An 18645-nucleotide genomic window follows, 5' to 3' on the forward strand; every position below is an offset into this window, starting at 1 on the left:
TTTTAAGGTCTGGTCACACCGTGGTCCTTCCTGAACTTTGGTTGTCCAAGTCTCCTGTAGATCCCATAAGCCAGTAAGTCCTCCCTTGGCTTCTTTCATTTTGAGATGGATTTCTGTCACTTGCCACCGAACAACCCTGAACACACCCACGCTTGTCATGGACATAATTCCATGTAAGTAACGTACACACACAGCATCATTTATAACGGTGGCCAAGAGCTGCCTGAATTTTTACTTTTAACCCATCTCCTGATGTTGGCTCTCTAGATTACTCCCACTGTTTGACTGTGATGAGTGACACTTTAGTAGACATGCTCATAAGTCCATTTCTGTTCCATGCCTTTTTTTATTATAATGAACTCCAAGAGGTGGAACTGCGACAACAAAAGGTATTCAGGTTCTTAGGCTTTGCCACACAGCCTTTTACTACCTTCATGTTCTGTGACCATTGTCTCTCCAGTGTCACCACCAGCACTGCTGTTGGACGCCTTCACGGTCTTACATTATTTCAGATCGAGTCGGCCCCCGTGAGTTTGAACTTCAGTGGTTTTTGCAAGGGGACGGGGGCAGGTCTTGGCCCCAACCCATTTGTAAACTGTATCCAATGTTTCTGTTGAAAAAAGTAGATGTGGGGTCAGTCATGGTCATGAGCATTTTCAGAGGATTTTGTAAACACAAGGACAAGCTCCTGAGTACACGGTGGAGACTGGGTCTCATTGGGCCTGGGGGGTATAAATGAAGAAGGCCCAGCTTCGAGGTCATTGGCTGGGTCTTGAGGGCTTATCCCAGAAGGCAAGGGAAGAACATAGCTGTGAGAATACATCTGACACCTGTTGCCAGGGCATGGTCCTTGGTCTGGGAAGTCATGGGACAAATCAGTCATCTGTCCCTCTGCTGGGCACCGAGCTCAGTCCCCAGGTATAGGGACAAGGCACAGTCCCCACCACCCTGGAGCTCACAGTCTGGTGGCAAAAGCAAGACACTGAATGAGATCTACCATGAAGAGCAGTGAGTCACATCCGGCTGCACTGGATGCCTTGGGGGAATGCTTCGAGGTCAGGGGTTCATTCTGTTCAGACAATGGGGAAGCCTTCCTGAAAAAAATGGATGAAGCTGAGACTTGAAGGATGTGCAGTGAAGACTGAATGAGAGTGACCGAGTTCCCAGGCAGAGGAAACAACAGATGGCACCAAGGTCTGGAACTAGGAAACAACACAGCATTCAGCAGAAGGGAAGAAAGTCCCTTGTGTCTGGAACATGGAGAATCTGGTAAAAAGAGTGAAAGAAGAGACTGCAGGAATGGAGAGGCCGCTTGCTGCCTGGCCCCAGTGGCCCGTGCCAAGAACTCTATCCTGAGGGCAATGGGGAGCTTTGGAAGTTCCAAAAAGGGAAAGGGGTGACCCACATCCTTCCGGGAAGCAGGGACAGATTGAATCAAAAGGTAACAGGGCCCATGTTTCTGCAAGTGACCTGTCCTGGGGGCCCAGGGCTCTCTGAAAGCTCCTCTCTCCATGACCCTTGCGTCTTAGACCTCTTAACTCAGTCCCCAAACACGTCAGCCCAGTTCCTATCCCGGGACTACTCTTATAATAGATAAATACAGCATGTTCGTGTAGCAACAGACGTATGAATATAACTCTACTTTCTCCATAAAGAAACAGTCCCCCCACCCAACCTCACCTTGCCTCCCAGACAGATAAGACTTTGAGGGGAATAAAAGGCACAGAATTGGGAATATAATTAGCGATATTGTAACAGCAGTGTATGGTAACAGATGGTAGCTACCCTTGTGGTGAGCGTAGCATGACATATAAGGAAGTTAAGTTACCATGTTGTACATCTGAAACTAATGCAACATTATGTGTCAACTATACTCAGATGAAAACAAGAATTAAAGAATTCTTGTCATGAGGCGGAATGAGAGAAGGAAAGCGGACGTGCTTTGTGAAAGGGCCTTCTCTTAAGCGGCAGAAGTCTCTTCTTTTCCCAAATGAAATCTCTCTGTACGTCCATCTATCCATCTGCTCCTGTGATGTTGTCTTTAGGAAACATCTCAAATCTCACACGTCCAGAACTAAGCCCTGGAGTCGGCCATCCTCTGCCCATCTGCCCCTCCCACACCTTCTTCACATTTAGTCTGACTCCTCCTGCCACCCAGGTGCTCATGGGAGAAGCTGGAGGGTCAGCCTTGCAGTGTCCCCCACCCACCCCACCCCACCCCTGCCGCTCGCATGCTCCCGAGCCACCACTCCCCCACTATCACCAGGCCTGTGGGCTCTTCTCCAATGTTGGTCTCCACGCCAAATTTAGGCCTCCAAGTGCCACTGCCGCCCCTCCTGACCAACAACCGCTCACCTGCATCCTGCTGCAATATCCCTACCTCGCCTCCCCCAGACCATACCTGCCCCTTTCCAAGTTCAGTGCTCACGTACTGGCCAGAGTAGAACGTACTTGCAGGGTCACGCGCAAATCATAAGTGTTAGGCTTGATGAACTAAACATACCTGTGTCACCAGCACCTAGCCGAAAAAGCAGAGCACCGCTGGCATCCTAGGAGCCCCTGGATGCCCCCTCTCAGTTACCCACATTTCTCTTCCAGGATAACCACTCTACTGACTTCTAGCACCAGAGGTTAGCTTAGCCTGCTTTTGAATTTGATATAAAGGTTAATACCGCATGTACCATTTTATATCTGCCTTAATTCACCCATCACTGCTTCTGTCAGACCCATCCATATCATTACGTATCATTCTAATGTGTTCATTTTTCATTGCTGTATAGTATTCCACTGTCTGGTTCTATCAATATTTATTCAGTCAAGTACTGAGAGGCATTCCAGTGGTTTACAAATCACAGCTCTTACAAAGAGTGTCCTTGTCCATATTTCCGTCTTTGGTGTCTTTTTGTCTAAGCATGCATTTCTGTGGGTACCTACCGAGGGGTAGAATTACTTCATCACAGGGTATATATATGTCTGCAGGGAGATATTTTTAAAGCACAGTCATATGTAGCATTTCCTTGCTTAGACCTTCCATGGCTTCCCAGGGCCTTTATAACTATATCCAAACTTTTTAAATCTCAACCTACACGGGCCTTGCGTGCTCTGGCTTCCCCTGACCTCTCCACCTCTACCTCAAAACTTGCATGACTGTTTTCCCACCACATGGACCTTCTATTCCATTCTTGGAGCCTGCCAAGGAGCCAGCTCATCTGATATGGTACAGTTTCCAACTGGCCAGCTCTTACTCATTCTTTATGTCTTGGGGCATGTAGAATGTTCTCAGAGAGTCCTCTCTTGATCCTTGAGTCAAAAAGAGCAATCGCCATATTGTCTCTCCCTGCAAAACTCTTAATTGCAGTGACCCACAGCTTGAAGTTGTCTAGCTCATGACCACCTCACCCAGCAGACTATCAGCAAGAGACTGACACTGTCATGGTCACTGCCGGATTCCCAATGCCCACCGTTAGGCAGGAACAGAGTAGGTGCTCATTCAATATCTATGTGGTATAGAGAGTGGATAGGAGGAGGAGCAGGACCTTGAAGTCACAGAGAAACCAAGGAGCAAATCTCAGACTCCAAGACTTGCTACCCTTGTGCCTTTAGGCAAGGTACCTAAGTTCTCTGGGCCTCAGTTTCCTCCTCTGCAAGACAGGGATAATCCTGTTGGGCTCTCAGACAGCTTCTAAGGACAGGGTAACAATGTATGTAGACACAGTGCCTAGCGCCCTGTCAGGCACATAATGATTGGCCATTAAGCAGGGGCCTTCCCCGGATCCGCTCACTGGAGTCTCAGCATAACCCCAGAGGCAGGCACTGTTCTAAATCCTCAGGATATTAAATGCAGGCCTAGGGAGGTTCAATATTTTGCCCAATAATTCTGGCCCCACATCCTGGCCGTCTGCCCCTGCAGTCATTGGTGTAGTGTGTGAAAGATCAGTGACGAGAGAGGAAGGAGCAGTGACGAGCCCCCGACCGCGCAGCCCTGCTCAGCCCCACCCCCTGACATCCGTTCATCCCCATGAAATCCGAAGGTCAGGAGTACTGTACAAAAACCACTGGGTTATGGAAACATCTGTGGTTATTAATAACTACGAAGGAAAAAAATGGAAAGATCTGATTACAGGAAAAATGTTAACTTCTGTAGAACAAAAGACATCACAAACGAGGTCAAAATGTGGGAGAAAATATTTAAACTTTGTATAACAATGGCTTACCATCCCTGGAGTGAACATGTTCCTACAGATGACCTGGAAAGATACAAACGACCCAGTGGGAAAATGGGGAAAGACTGTAAACAGTGTACAGAAGAAGAAATTCAAAGGGGCAGCATACATATGTATATGCAGGGAAGTGAAAATTCCCCACAAGCCCCCACATATCTCCTAATATTGGCAAGCATGAAAAATATTGGTAAACTTCACGCTGACGAAGGCATAAGGACACCAACACTAGTACACCCCTCATAAAAAAAATTACAGTCTTTTAGGAAAAACTCTCAAAAATATTATGACAAACACTAAATGTGTGGGATGCCTGGCTGGCTCGGTGGGTGGAGCATGAAACTCCTGATCTCAAGGTCATGAGTTCAAGCCGCACGTTGGGCTTGGGCATGGAGCCTACTTAAAAACGAAAGTGGGACCATCTTCAGAAATGCAAACAATAATACAGAGTAAAATAGACACAAGCATAGCTTTCACAACACTTCTGTAATAACAAGAATTTAGAAACAAGGCTTGTATCAATACAGTTGCATATTAGGTAGCTATTGAAACAAATGAGGTCGGTTCGTGTGTGTCAACTTAAAACTCTCTCTGAAAAGGATGAAGCTGGAAAAGGATGGTAAAGAATAATGTCTCGGGGTATTTGAGTGGCTCAGTTTGTTAAGCTTTCGACTTCCGACTTGGGCTCAGGTCATGATCTCACAGTTTGTGGGTTCGAGCCCCGCATAAGGCTCTGTGCTGACAGCTCAGATCCTGGAGCCTGCTTTGGATTCTGTGTGTGTCTCTCTGTCCCTCCCCCACTCATGCTCTGTTTCTCTCTGTCTCAAAAATAAATAAACATTAAAAAAAGAATAATGTCTCATTTCACGGAAAGCAGAAGAAACCTATCCAAATCACCCTGAACCCTGGTTTAAGCAAAGAAAAAGCAGGAAAATCAAACTTCTAATTACAGTGTGTCAAAGGAGTTGGACTGGAGGGTGTTAGTTTTGCTTCAGATCCATCTTTAAGTTTGCATTGTTGCGATGAGCATGTATTTTATTAAAAAATTAATTAATAAGCCCCGCTCATTAATAATGACTTAATAAACGTTGCCTGCCTGTCTATTCCCATAAAACCTTTTCTGCTTTAACACTTACCTTGCTTCAGTTCCTACAAATAAGCTGCTGGTTAGAGAAAGGTGTTAATTGCCTTTGGGAACAACTTCCTCTGATTAACCCCTTGACTAGCTCTGCTGCCCAGCCTTCCGCAGGAAGAAATCTGATCTGATTCTGAAATGAAATGTATGTTCAGAAAACGCAATACATGCACATGATTACATAAAAATCAAAATGAACAAAAGAGTATATTAGTGAAAAGCGACCCTCCTTCTGTCTTTAGTACCCTGACCACCTGGCTTTACACCGGTTTCTTGTGAGCCCTTCCAGAGATACTCTAGGCATATACTAGCATATAGGCATATCAATTCTGTTCTGTAAAACGAATGTTCCATATAGTGTCTATATACACAAACAAGCATGTTCGTAAGGAAGATGCCTTTTGATTTCTTCTGGTCCGAACCTGCTTTTTTCCAAGGGAACAAGCAAAATTTCCCAACTGAGGCAGTCCATCCATCCATCCAACGTACATCCTCTAACAAGTATTTTGTGGGCAGTCACTCTGTGCTAGGCTAGAAGCTGTAGATAAAGCAGAGGAAATCTAAGGTCCCTGCTCTCACCCAGCCAACCTTCTGGTGGGGAAGAAACAAATTATGTAGAAAAAGACAAATGATTAAAGAAAACTAACAAAGTTCAGATAATGGAACGTGCCTTGAAGATACTCATTCTCAGTTAGGAGAAGGGATGAGGGAGGAGGGGTGGGAGGAAGAGGGAACGTGGGGAGGGAGCCTATTTTAGATGGAGTGGCCAGGGAAGCTCTCCCCCAGGAGGTGACATTTAAGCTAAGAACTGAATGACAAGTAGGAGCAAATGTTACTGGTTTCCTTGCTCTGATGATGTTCCAATGAGGGATTTTCCACAGGCAGAATTTCAACCTGATCCAAGTGGTGAAAAGGGTGGGCACTGAAGTCCTGGAGACATAGGTTTGAATCCCAGCTCTGCTGGGTGAACCTTGGGCAAATCATTTAAGCCTCTGTGCTGCCTCAGTTTGTTCCCCTGTAATACGTATGAGGAATTTTATGAGGTTATATGAACATAGTGCCAGTCTCCTAGGATCATAGTGAGGATTAAGCGGGTTCAGCAATGTGGGCTTCCAAGGCCAGCATCAAGAAAGTGATCAACAAAATGAGAATGTGAAGAAAATATGATAACGTTAGGCAAAGAATCCTGAGATGAAAAGTCAAGAGGCGCCTGGGTGGCTCAGTATCTTTGCTGGAGCATCTGACTCTTGATTTCAGCTTGGGTCGTGATCCCAGTTTCATGGGATTGAGCCCCATGTCTGGCTCTGTGCTGAGTGTAGAGCCTGCTTAAGATTCTCTCTTTGCCCCTGCTCTCTTCTTCCCTGCTCATGCTCTCACTGTCTCTCTCTCTCTTTAAAAAAAGAAAGAAAGGAGGCGTCTGAGTGTCTCAGTCAGTTCAGCATCCGACTTCGGCTCAGGTCATGATCACAGTTTGTGGGTTCGAGCCCTGCGTCAGGCTCTGTGCTCACAGCTAGCTCAGAGCCTGGAGGCTGTTTCAGATCTGTGCCTCCCTCTCTCTCTGACCTTCCCCTGCTCACGCTGTCTCTCTCTCTCAGAAATAAATAAAACATTAAAAAAAATTTTTTTTAAAAGAAAGAAAGGAAGGAAGAAAAAGAAAAAAGTCAAACATACAATCTATAAAGAAAATTTTGATAAACATTTTCCTCAAAGTTAGAAAGGAAATTAAGAGGTTCAAACTTCTAGTTACAAAATAAATAAGCCATACGGTGAAAAGGAGGACAGCATAGGGAATCTGGTCCATGATATTGTAATATTGTTGTGTGCTGACAGATGGTGAGTACACTATTATGGGGGCACTGAGTCACGTATTGAATTGTCGAATCATTCTATCGCACATCTAAAATTAATATGGCACTGTATCTCAACTGCACTTCAATTGTAATTTTTTATTTCATTTTTAAATCTTTATTTATTTTGAAAGAAAGAGAGAGGGAGAGGGAGGGAGGCAGAGAGAGAAAGAGAATCCCAAGCAGACCCCGCCCACACTGCCAGTGCAGAGCCTGACACAGGACTCGATCTCAAGCAACTCAAGATCACAGCCTGAGCCTGAATCAAGAGTTGCCACTTAAACAACTGAGTCACGCAGTTGACCCCACCCCTTTTTTTTTTTTTTTTAATTAGAGAGAAGTTTGCTCTGTGAAAGACACTGTTAAGAGAATGAACAGCCATTCTGGGAGAAATATTTGCAAATCACACATCTGACAAAAGGCTTATATTCAGAATCGAGAACTTTCAAAACCCAACAGTAAGAAGACAACCCAACTAAGAAATGGACCAAAGTCTTGACTAGATACTCCAGCAAAGAGAATACATAGTGGCATATAAGCACGTGAAAATACATTCAACAACATTAGCTATTAGAGAAATATGAAATAAATCCGCCCTGAGACACCATTACACACTTAACCAGAATGGTTTTAAAAACCCTGACAATCCCAGCTGCTATCAAGCTAGGAGACACCACAGTCCTTATACACTGCTGGTGGGACTGCAGGCTGGTACAGACGCTCTGGAAAACAGTGTGGCAGTTTCTTATAAAGTTAAGCTTATACTTAAAAAAATTTTTTTTAAATGTTTATTCATTTTTTTTAAAGTTTATTTATTTTTGAGACAGAGACAGAGCATGAGCAGGGGAGGGGCAGAGAGAGAGGGACACACAGAATCTGAAACAGGCTCCAGGCTGTGAGCTGCAGCACAGAACCCAATGCAAGGCTCAAACCCACAAACCATGAGATCGTGACCAGAGCTGAAGTCGGACGCTCAACCGACTGAGCCACCCAGGCACCCCAATGTTTATTCATTTTTGAGAGACAGAGACAGAGCATGAGAGGGGGAGGAGCAGAGAGGGAGACACAGAATCCAAAGCAGGCTCCAGGCTCTGAGCTGTCAGCACAGAGCCTGATGCGGGGCTTGAACCCACGAACCTCGAGATCATGACCTGAGCTGAAGTCAGACGCCCAACCGACTGAGCCTATACCCCAGGCGCCCCAAGCCTATACTCACTATCTGACTCAGCAACCCCATTCCTAGGTGATTACCCTAGAGGAATGAAAACTTCCGTCGTACGAAACCTATACACAAATGTGTGGAACAGCTCTATTTGTAATCGCCAAAAACTAGGAGCAGCCAAATGTCCTTCAAGGGGTGAAGAGATAAACTGTGGTAAGTCCATTCGACTAGAAAGCTACGTAGGGGTGCCTGGGTGGCTCAGTCGGTTAAGCGTCCCACTTTGACTCAGGTCATGATCTCACGGTTCATAAGTTCAAGCCAACTCCTGTGGGCTTGGGGCCGACAGAACAGAGTTGTATCCTAAGTGCGTGTACAGGGACACAACTCTACACATACAGTAAAATTCACAGATGTGTGCCCCAAAGGTCCGTTTTACTTCATGTGAATTTAGAAAATAAGAAAAAAGAGCGATCGGTGATATTTTCATTCTAACCCAGCCACTCATGTCCGGTCCCTCCTCCCTCTTTTTCCTTCCTTCTCTGCAACCAAAACTTCCTAAAGAGGAGGCACCTTCCACCCCCCTCCAAATATTTGAAAGCATCCTTAGTAACCTGGCTTTGTTGCTCTGCGCAGAAAGGTAACACATTTCTGTTGGAAAGTGGGGAAGGGAGGGAGAAAGAATTCAATCATTACAGAAATGTGTGTGGACGCGAATGCCCTCAGGAATCCCACCTTCCAGAATTAACCACGGAGAGAAGCTTCCACCAGAAGCATTTCAAAGCAATTTTGTACAGTCGTTTCCTTACAAGGTTCAGAACCCATATGGCAGGATTTACTCTGATTGATTGTTCAAGGAAACAAGGAGGGCCCCGGGGAGAATGACCTTGCAAGGTTAACATCCGGCCCGGCCTCCCACAACGTCAAAGCATTTCACAGCCCGACCAAGCCTGAGAGTGATCTGGTTCATTAAAGATCATCCGGGCCCTTCCTGTCCCTCTCTGATGCCATGCCCGCCCAGCAAGGCTTTGTGTCGCCTGGTAGCCACTCCCCACTCGCGTAGCTGCATCTGCCGTCCCAGTTTGGACCACTTAGTCAACACTCAGCAAATCACACATGCTTCTGTTCCTTGCTTCCTCACTCATGTGCCTGGCACCGTGCTAAGTCGTAGAAATACGTTGGTGAGCAAGATCTGCGGAGTTCCTGCCCTCCCGGCACTTCCATTCTACTCAGAGAGAGCCACTGACCCCAAGACGACTCTATCGTGTGTTTCATTCGCAGCGTCTGTGCGGAAGCCTAGACAATAGAAGCACTGGGTGTGGTGGGAACAAAGCCGGTGAAGCGGAGACCTGCAATGTGAACAGGAGTCGGCCAGGTTCAGAGGAAACGGAAGCACATTCCAGGCAGAGGGAATGGCATCCGCCAGGGTCTGGGGGGGTCACATGTATGGTGGGGACTGGCAGGTACCGGAGTCACGGCGGTGTGCAGGACACAGCAGGAGCACTCCAAGGAAATGTCGTGGGGACTTTCACCACTGGCTTTGTGACTTCCTTCCCCCTCTCCCTCCAAGCCCTGCATCTGAAACCGAACATTCCCTGGAAGGCTCAGGGTATGGGATCTGAAGTCAGGCTGACGCAGACCCAACAGACCTGGGCTCCTATGAGCCTGCTAAGTGTGTGAAAATGGGCAACAGCTTAGTCTCCCAGTGTCACACCTATGGAATGGATATGGAACGACAACATATTAGCTTTAATGAGATCATCCACATGATCACAATGCATTGCCTGTCAGCAGGGCGGGGTTCCTCGTAGCTTGTGTTAGGGCTTGTTATCAGAGGGTTGGCCTGGAGGTACAGCCTCTCTACAGTTAAATATAGAGCTAACACAGAGCCAGGGAGGGTCTTCCCAGCCTCTGAATTCCTGTCGACCAAAACCCAGGCAATGACACCATTGGAATGACATTCCTTGAGCACAACAAATATGTTTGGGGAGTGGACTTGCATTTGTCACACAGACTGGAGGGTAGAGGACAGCTAAGACCCATGAAGGTTCCTTAGATGATGGATTGATGCTGCCGGTTGATACCAGCCCCCTCCCAGCCCGGTCTCCCGCCCCAAAGCTGGCCTCCTGTCCAAAGGATTCCAACCATGCTGTCGGTAATGAGAACCCATGAAGTCCTCTCTGGGCTCAGGAGTCACGGGTTTTGCCTTCCCAGAAAAGCACCTTTGCTTTAGTGGGAGTATGCCTTTGGACTGATAAAGGCTTGCCCTGTCCAGTTATGGGTAGGAACACTGCAAGGGGGTGGAGCTATTTTTTGCCACATGTTCTCTCTCTCCGGCAGGCACGGTGACATTGCTTGGGATCAAATAGCCCCAGCCATAGAAGGTCACGGAGCGGAAGGCTAGAAGGCCTGGCTCTCAAAGGGCCAGGTTGGGGGCAGGCGGGACTATTTGCATCACCAGATGGGGGGCTTAGGACCTTGAGCTGCCGTCCCTTCCATCCTCTGGCCCAGCCCCAACCCACAGCCCACAGGACTCCCATCTAACCTATTCCCTGGGCCCAGAGTCTGGCGGCAACTGTTTATTTTTAGCCTTTGATTCCCCAAGAATGCGGGTGGGCCCCTCTGAAGCAAGGGGAGGGAGGAGGGAGGAGGAAGAGGAACTTGAGGGCCTAGAAGGCCAGGGAGGACACAGCCCAGCCCAGGTCCTTAGCTCAGCCCTGTGACAGCCCCCTGTAGGGACAAGGCCAAGTCCCTCTCCCTTCTTGGGCCAGCCCATCTCAGGACCAGCTTGGCCCCATGTCCCTGTGTTCCCCTTTTCTTCTTACTGAAGACCCTAGGCACCCATGGGCTTTCGGTTTTTCTAGCCACTCCCGGACTCTCCATCATTCCAAGCTCTCGTACTCAACCACAGTGGGTGCAGAACAGGATTCCTCAACACGACCCCTCCTTCCTGCATCTACAGAGATGCCCTGGGCCCTGCTGGGCCTGCCTGGCAGCAGAGTAGGTGCTTAATAAATACGCATGGACCGAAGGACGGATCTCAGTGCTCTTCCCCACAGGCAAGCGCCTGAAATATGCAAGAACTAATAAGGGGAAGTCATAGTGGTTTAGAAACTTACAAAACCCTTAGGTCATTGTCCCTGAGTGCTAGTTCCTGTCTCTTTTCTGAGAAGTTCCCTGGAGTCCCAAGGCCTCAAGTTTGCCTCTGTGATCCAGGGGGCACACACACCTACCCCTTCTTTTTCAATTCTACCTTCATGCTTCCCTTGGCTCCTGGATACGCAGGTGCTGCCCCACAGAGAGTCTGGCAAAAGGGAAACCGGTTAGTTGAGCGGCTCCTGCCTGCCACCACCTCCTGCTCGCCTGTGACCCAGGGCAAGACGCTCTGTCTCTGCAAGAGAGGGTACAGTTCTCAGTGGGGCTGTTTGGATGACTGGCCAGACTTCGAGTAAAACGGCTGGCACATAGTAGGTGCTTAATACTTGGTACCTGTTGCTTTATTATCATGAAAGAAACGATGCAGAAAACCAAGGCTTCCTTTTTAACATCTGCTTTCATGCTATACCTGATCTTTCTTATATTTATAGGATGCTTTAATATTTTATAAAGCACTTTCACATCCATTAGCTCATCTGATCCCCACACAATCCCCTTAGAAGGGACCAAGCCATTATTACATGATCACTATTCCCATTATACAGATAAAGGTACTCAAGCTCCAGAAAAGCACAAACAGGTCCTGCTTGCCATGGTGCTGTCAGCACCCGCCCGATACAGAGCCTGGCGTGGAGCAGGGGCTCCAGACAAAACAAAGCAAAACCCTTTGGAAGGAATGGCCCATACGGCATAATCCTATACGGGATGCCACTCAACCCTTTCCTTGTCCATAGAGTGGGGATAGGTGTTGGAGGATATACACAGGAAATTGAAATTCTAGAATTCCTCTTCATCGTAAGGGTTGGTCTTTAGAACAGGCAGCAAGGAAAGCGAGAACAAGGCTCCATCCTCCGTCGGCTTCCCTCCCAGGGGGTGATGAGAATCAGCCAGGAAACAGAGAGCAGAATTAAATTATGAGGACTGTATGAGCGCTCAGAGGGAAATCCCATTTTTCAGTCCCCAGTCCCGCTCCTGGCAGCAAGGAAGCGCGTCTACTAAGCCCTTTCCTCTCATCTGGGAGGAGCGACCCGCTGGTAGTTGGAGGAGAAAAACGAGGAGGTGCCTCTAACCAGGGAGATAGTTAAAGCTCCTTCCTAGTCAATCCGTAGACCAGAGCCTCAATGTCTTCACATCCTGGAACTTTGGTTTCTCCTGGTTTCTTCAGCTGGAAGTTGGATTGTAGAGAGGAGATGGGCCCATGGGCTGGGGGGTGGGGGGTGGGGTGGATAGTCGTGGGAAACAAATCCCAAAGGAAGTGGGAAGTCTTCTGGTGTAAAACCTGAAATTTCCTCAAATACTGACACCGTGGGGAAAGCCTTCTGCCGTGTTTGGAAGAGATGGAGTGACAATGTAAGGGGAAACCAAACTATGCACCATCCTTTTTCAGGTCAAAAATCATTTTGTGAATTTAGGGACCTAAAAATGTATCACATATAAGCCGATTTCACTGCAAACGATTGCAATCAGCATATTACATTTCAAAGTATAATCCTTGTTGTCAGGCAGTAATTATAAATTTGTGATTTACTTTTAATTTATTGCATTTTTAAAAATGTTTTTTTAATTTATTTTTGAGATAGAGACAGAGCATGAGCAGGGCAGGGGCAGAGAGAGGGAGACACAGAATCCAAAGCAGCCTCCAGGCTCCAAGCTGTCAGCACAGAGCCTGAGCAGGGCTTGAACTCGTAAACCGGGAGATCATGGCTGGAGTCGAAGTTGGACAGTTAATAACCCTAACCCAGGCGCCCCAGTTTATTGCATTTTTTTAAACATGGAGGTACAGCTGCTTAGTTTCCAGGAATCTCTGCAGCTTGCCTATTGAGGAGAAGCAGAAGTCACTCACACTGGACTTCAATAAAGCCTTGAACAGCGTGGGAGCTTAGGGTTTCTAAAGAGACACTGCACATCCTTTAAGAAATTTGCCAAGACTACGTAGGCGGAAAACTCCAACTCGCTGATGACAGCACTCGACCCTGGAAACTTATCTCATCACTGTAAGTGTATGTTTTATTTTCAGAGAATGTAAATCATGGGTTTTTTTCCCCCCTCAGAATAATTTACAGTGCTTTTAGGTTCTTGGAATTGGGCTCACTATATCACAGAAAGGGAAAACTGGAGAAACAATGATTAAAGCTGACATTTATTGGCGCACCTGGGTGGCTCAGTTGGTTAAGCATCCGACTCTTGGTTTCAGTTCAGGTCATGATTTCACAGTTTGTGAGTTCAAGACTCAAGCTGGGGGATTCTCTCTCTCTCTCTCTCTCTCTCTCCCCTCTCGCTCTGCCCCTCCCTGCTTGCTCTCTCTGTCTCTCTCTCTCAAAATAATAATAATAATAATAATAATAAACTTTAGGGGGGAAGCTGACATGTATTGAGCACCTACTATGTGGTAGCTAGCCACTATTCTAATGGCTTCACACTCATTTATTCATTTAATCCATTTAATCCTGATAACAGCCCCATGACATACGCACTATTATTATCCCCATTTTACAGATGAGAAAACCTAAGTTTAAGGAAGCAACACGACTGGCCTAAGGTCCCCTGGCCACTTAGTGGCAGAATCAGGATTTGAACGCAGGTAGAGAGCAAAGCGGTGGGTGGTTTGGTATGAAAATTAGGCTCCAGTCAGCCTGCCTTTCCTTCCGTTACCTCCTCCAAGTAAAATACAGCAAACTCCGCTTCTCCAGCCCCATCATCCCACGGCGCCACACAGCACCCTCTTCTTCCCAGATCCCACCACAATGGGTACATTTTCGTGACTTCAGTTGATAGAAGTTCCCCAATGATCCTAAAATACAGCTTTAGATTTTGAGCTCAGAGCAATTGTACAGTCCTTAAATCTTCATTTCATTTTTTTTTGTTTCTTTATGTTATTTATATTTTTAGTAATCTCTGCACCCACCGTGAGGCTCAAACTCACAACCCCGAGACCAAGAGTCGCATGCTCTTCCCACTGAACCAGCCAGGCGCTCCTAAATTTTCATTTTAAAATAATTCTTTCTCAGGAGAGAGGCAAACCATGAGAGACTCTTGAATGCTGACAAAAACTGAGGACTGATGGATGTGGGGGGGGGGGATGGGCATGGAGGAGGGCACTTTGNTCTTGAATGCTGACAAAAACTGAGGACTGATGGATGTGGGGGGGGGGGATGGGCATGGAGGAGGGCACTTTGGGGATGAGCACTGAGTGTTATGTGGAAACTAATTTGACAATAAACTATTTGTAAAAAAAAAATAATAATAATTCTTTCTCCAATTCCTTTATAGATGATGGGGTCACTGGGGCAAGAAATGGGCAAGTCCTGATCCCCTCCCAGCTCTGTATTTCTTAGGATGCTCCCAATGGTCTGCATGGGACCTTGTCAGGAAGCAGATCATGATTCTGGCCCTTTCCATGTGCATTGGCACTTACTGAAACGGTGCTAGACCCTGAAAGTGGCTGCGAACTCAGGCGAGAACAAGGCTCCGTCCTCCGTGGACTTCCCTCCCAGGGGGTGATGAAAATCAACCAGGAAACAGAGAAAAGAATTAAATTATGGGGTCTGTATGAGCACTCAGAAGGAAATCCCATTTTTCAGTCTGGCAGCGCCAGTCCCCAGTCCCGCTCCTGGCCTTGGGGAGTGGGCAGGGACACGCCCCCCACCATCAAACTGAAAGTTTAGAAGAGGAAGCCCCAGGACAGGGGGCATAGAGGCCTCTGGTCTTGCAACAATGGCAATTCCCCAGCCACACAGAAGAACCGCTTCCCGTCGCTGACCCGTGCACAGGTCACCCTGTCCTTGGTTCCCCGGGAACCGCACTGACACCAGATTTACATTCAAAACCCCCTGGCGGCTTGATTTCTGACATGACTTCGGGAGGGCAAAGTCTGCCTGGCAGTGTTTGGACAACTTATCTTGAATATTTTATCTTCAGGGAGATTTGTTTTTCGGGGGCAAAATTTCTTCGAGGAGCCAAAGAAGTCTCCGGATTAAAAAAAAGACATGAGTCTCCACCCCTCCCCGGGGCCTCTAACCCCACCTGCACCTGCTAGACCACCAGCTAGCAGGAAGATGGGGGCAGGGACGGCCTCTTGCCGTGAGCCTGACTTGGGGACTGTCCCATGAGCCGACCCTCACTGGCTGCACCTCCGAATCCTGAAGCTGGATTCCCGTCCACGGTATCGACCAGCCCTAGTGACAACCGGGAAGAGGCCAGAGATCGTTACCCCCATTTTGAGAAGCGCTTACACACAGCTGCTGGACTCGAAGCCCAGTGTCCCCTTCGTTGTCATGGTGTTTCCCAACCTCCCATCTTCCAAGTCCTCCATCAGACCTTCGACGGATCCCTTTGCCACCAGTAGCCATTCATTAGTAGTATTCTCTTAAAGGTGGCCCACTGTTTTTCCTTAGCTGCAATACCTTGGCCTCAGAACGAAACTTGATTTCCCTGCCCTAGTTGGAAATCTGGTTTCACTTACCATAAATGGGAGGCAGCCATAAAAATGAAGGCAAGGAAGTGTTATCACATCCCAGCTAGAAGGCTGTTGCCCGCTGGAGGCTCCGAGCCTGAGGCCTGATCTGTCTTGGTGACAAGGGAGGGTAGCAAGTGTCAGAGGTGTTGAAGACCTCCGCACGGGGGCTTTCTCCTGGAGGGACTGAGGCAGGATTGAGAACGTGATGAACTCCTTGCCATGAGGGCGCCATGGCCCGTGTCTCTTGGAGGCGGTAGCCCACCTGCAGGGTGTACCTTGCTCTTGGGAAACCTGTGCGCAGAGCAGAGGCTTCACCCCTGCTGCCCCCCAGGCTGGTTCTCCCTGGGCACCACCCCTGCAGTCACCCCCTGCGGTCCCAGAGGCCGTCCTTTGCAGGTCTTCTTGTCTCTGCCTCCTCACTGTGAGGTCACAAGCGCCATCTCAGCCCGCTCACACCTCAGCACAGGGACCCTCTTCCCGCCCACCCGCTGCCTTTCCAGGCAGCCCCCAGAGCTCCGCCATGTTGCCACAGCCCCTCCGAAGCGCTCCCTCTGCTTCCCGTTGGCCTCCCTCAATCTAGTCCCGGGTGCCGTCTAGAGCCCAGATCTGATCATGCCACATCACTGCTGAAAACCTGTCCCTCCTCCCTCGAGGGGCCACGGGGTCCTGCCTGCCCACACATCTCCCAGCCTCATTTCTTACCACTTCCTCACAGCCCTAGGATGCCGCCATGTTGGACTTCTTCATTCCCTTACAGGCTCTCCCTTGACTTTGTAACTTCGTAAACAATGTTCCGTCTGCTTACCCACACGTTCTACCCGTCTCGTGTAAATGTCACTCTCCCTGGGCAGCCTCTCCTCATCTCCCTTGAGGCAGTCCCCCCACCCTGACCCCGGGGGCTCAACGGCCCTGTGTTTCTCCCCTCCCTCCCGCTCCGTAGGAATTGCTCTGGTGCAGCGCCCAGCACAGGACCAGAAGTGTGCAAAGCCACAGAAACGCTTGTTGATTGAATGGAGGGTTATAGATTCCCTGCACACATCAATCTCTGCCTCTGTCTACACCTGACTAAATTCTGCCCCTCCCAGCCTTGCTGTTCTAGGTCAGTTCCCGCCTCTTCCATGAAGTCAACCCTGATCACTCTAGCCCAGACAGAATTCTCTTCTGTTAAACCCCCACAACATCTGCGTAGTTGTTGAAAGAGCGAACGAATGAATGAATGAGACGTGTTATAAAAGGGAGTGAGAAAACAATGTCATTTAAAACGCAAGCTCACTATAATGACTTGTGTTTTCTAAGAAGGAAAGTATCATTCCTATCAGTGGAAAAATAAATCTTGAAACTATTTACCTCTTTGGAGAGGCTGGTGGGAGAGGACAGACAACAGGCCGAAATCATATGGCCTTTTTTTGCTTTGTTTTTGTATTTTCTTTGCAGTAAAGCTGAAGTCCTAAGAAGAAGGCCTCTTTTATAAAAGTACGTGGTTCAGGGGGAATAAACCATAGCCGCACAGGGTATAAAAGCCAAAAGGCAGACGGTGCTTCCTTAGCACACCGCATTAATGAATCTTGGAGTGTGCGAGGAGGTAGGGATATGTGAATGTGGAGAATCCACTGTTCCCAATGATACAGTGAGAAAAACTGCATTCCTGGGGGAGCCTCGGGGGGAGAAAAGTAGACTCGGAGAGCAATGGAGCCAAGCTCTCAAATGGAGTTCCAAAGTCCATAAAGGCGGTGCAGTCAGGAGGTCTTAGGGCTGGGTGGCCTGGGGGCCTCCAGGCCCGGAGCTGGCCAGGACCGACATTACTATTGTTGGCCACGCCAACGTATCGTATCATAGAGTTGGCTGCACTCAAAGCCCTGGAGGGAGAGATTCGGGGTCAAACAAGGAAAGATAGCCTGAATTGCCTGGAATTCAAACAGCCTCAGAAAGAGCAGGAACCCAGGGCCCGGGGACTTGGGGATGACAGAGGCCCCTGGGAATTTGTGGAAACCTTGAGAGGGCATCACACTTTTCACAGAGGAGGGATAGGGCCCCAGCTAATTGTATTTAATTTCAAAGGACACATGACCTCAGCTAACATTAGAATTACGAAGGACCCTGCTTTTATATTATCTTTTTTGTTTACTAACACTGTATTCCTGACTAGACTATAGGCTGTCTGAGGTCAGGGGCTGGGTCTCCTTTGTTCTGTTCCACCCCCCACGGCCCCGCCAGTAACAGTGAGGTGAGCACTGAATCCATTTTGGTTGGGGGGAGAGCGGTTCATGATATCCACAGTGAGGGAGGATTATGATTGAATAATTCCTATCTAACCCCCCCCATACCTGGAAACAGCCAGGGGCGAATGAAACCCCTACCTGGGCTGCCAGGAACCCTGAGCCCTATCCTGGCCCCCACTACCAATGTGTAGCTTGGGGCAACCTTGGGGAAAAGCCCTTGACTAACTAACTCAGCTTTTAACTAACACACCCTTCAATCAACAAGTCAAGGAACCACAAAGCAATCTTTATGGCGGTCATTCTAGCTGGATTGCAGAAAGTACAAATAAGCCCGTTTCTAAAGAATTCCCAAACTGTTCAGATACGAAGGTTGTAATGGGCAGAGACTGGCATCCGCGGGGGAACACGGGCAAAGCAAGGTTGCCAGAGGCCTTTGTGACTGTGTTTCTGCGG

The 18645-nt window shown here is 48.1% G+C and overlaps 1 long non-coding RNA gene across 1 annotated transcript; it reads right to left on the reverse strand.

Annotated features, from left to right (window-relative positions):
* Positions 1–326: 326 nt before the first annotated feature.
* On the reverse strand, positions 327–16348 carry LOC120236606. Its single transcript, XR_005529716.1, has 2 exons — positions 15980–16348; positions 327–610 (listed from the first exon to the last, which is right to left on the reverse strand). It is a non-coding gene; the product is annotated as an uncharacterized LOC120236606 (long non-coding RNA).
* Between the last annotated feature and the right edge of the window lie 2297 nt (positions 16349–18645).

Source organism: Hyaena hyaena, unplaced genomic scaffold (assembly GCF_003009895.1).
Source record: "Hyaena hyaena isolate Hyena2069 unplaced genomic scaffold, ASM300989v1 scaffold_157, whole genome shotgun sequence".
Classification (NCBI taxonomy): Eukaryota; Metazoa; Chordata; class Mammalia; order Carnivora; family Hyaenidae; genus Hyaena; species Hyaena hyaena.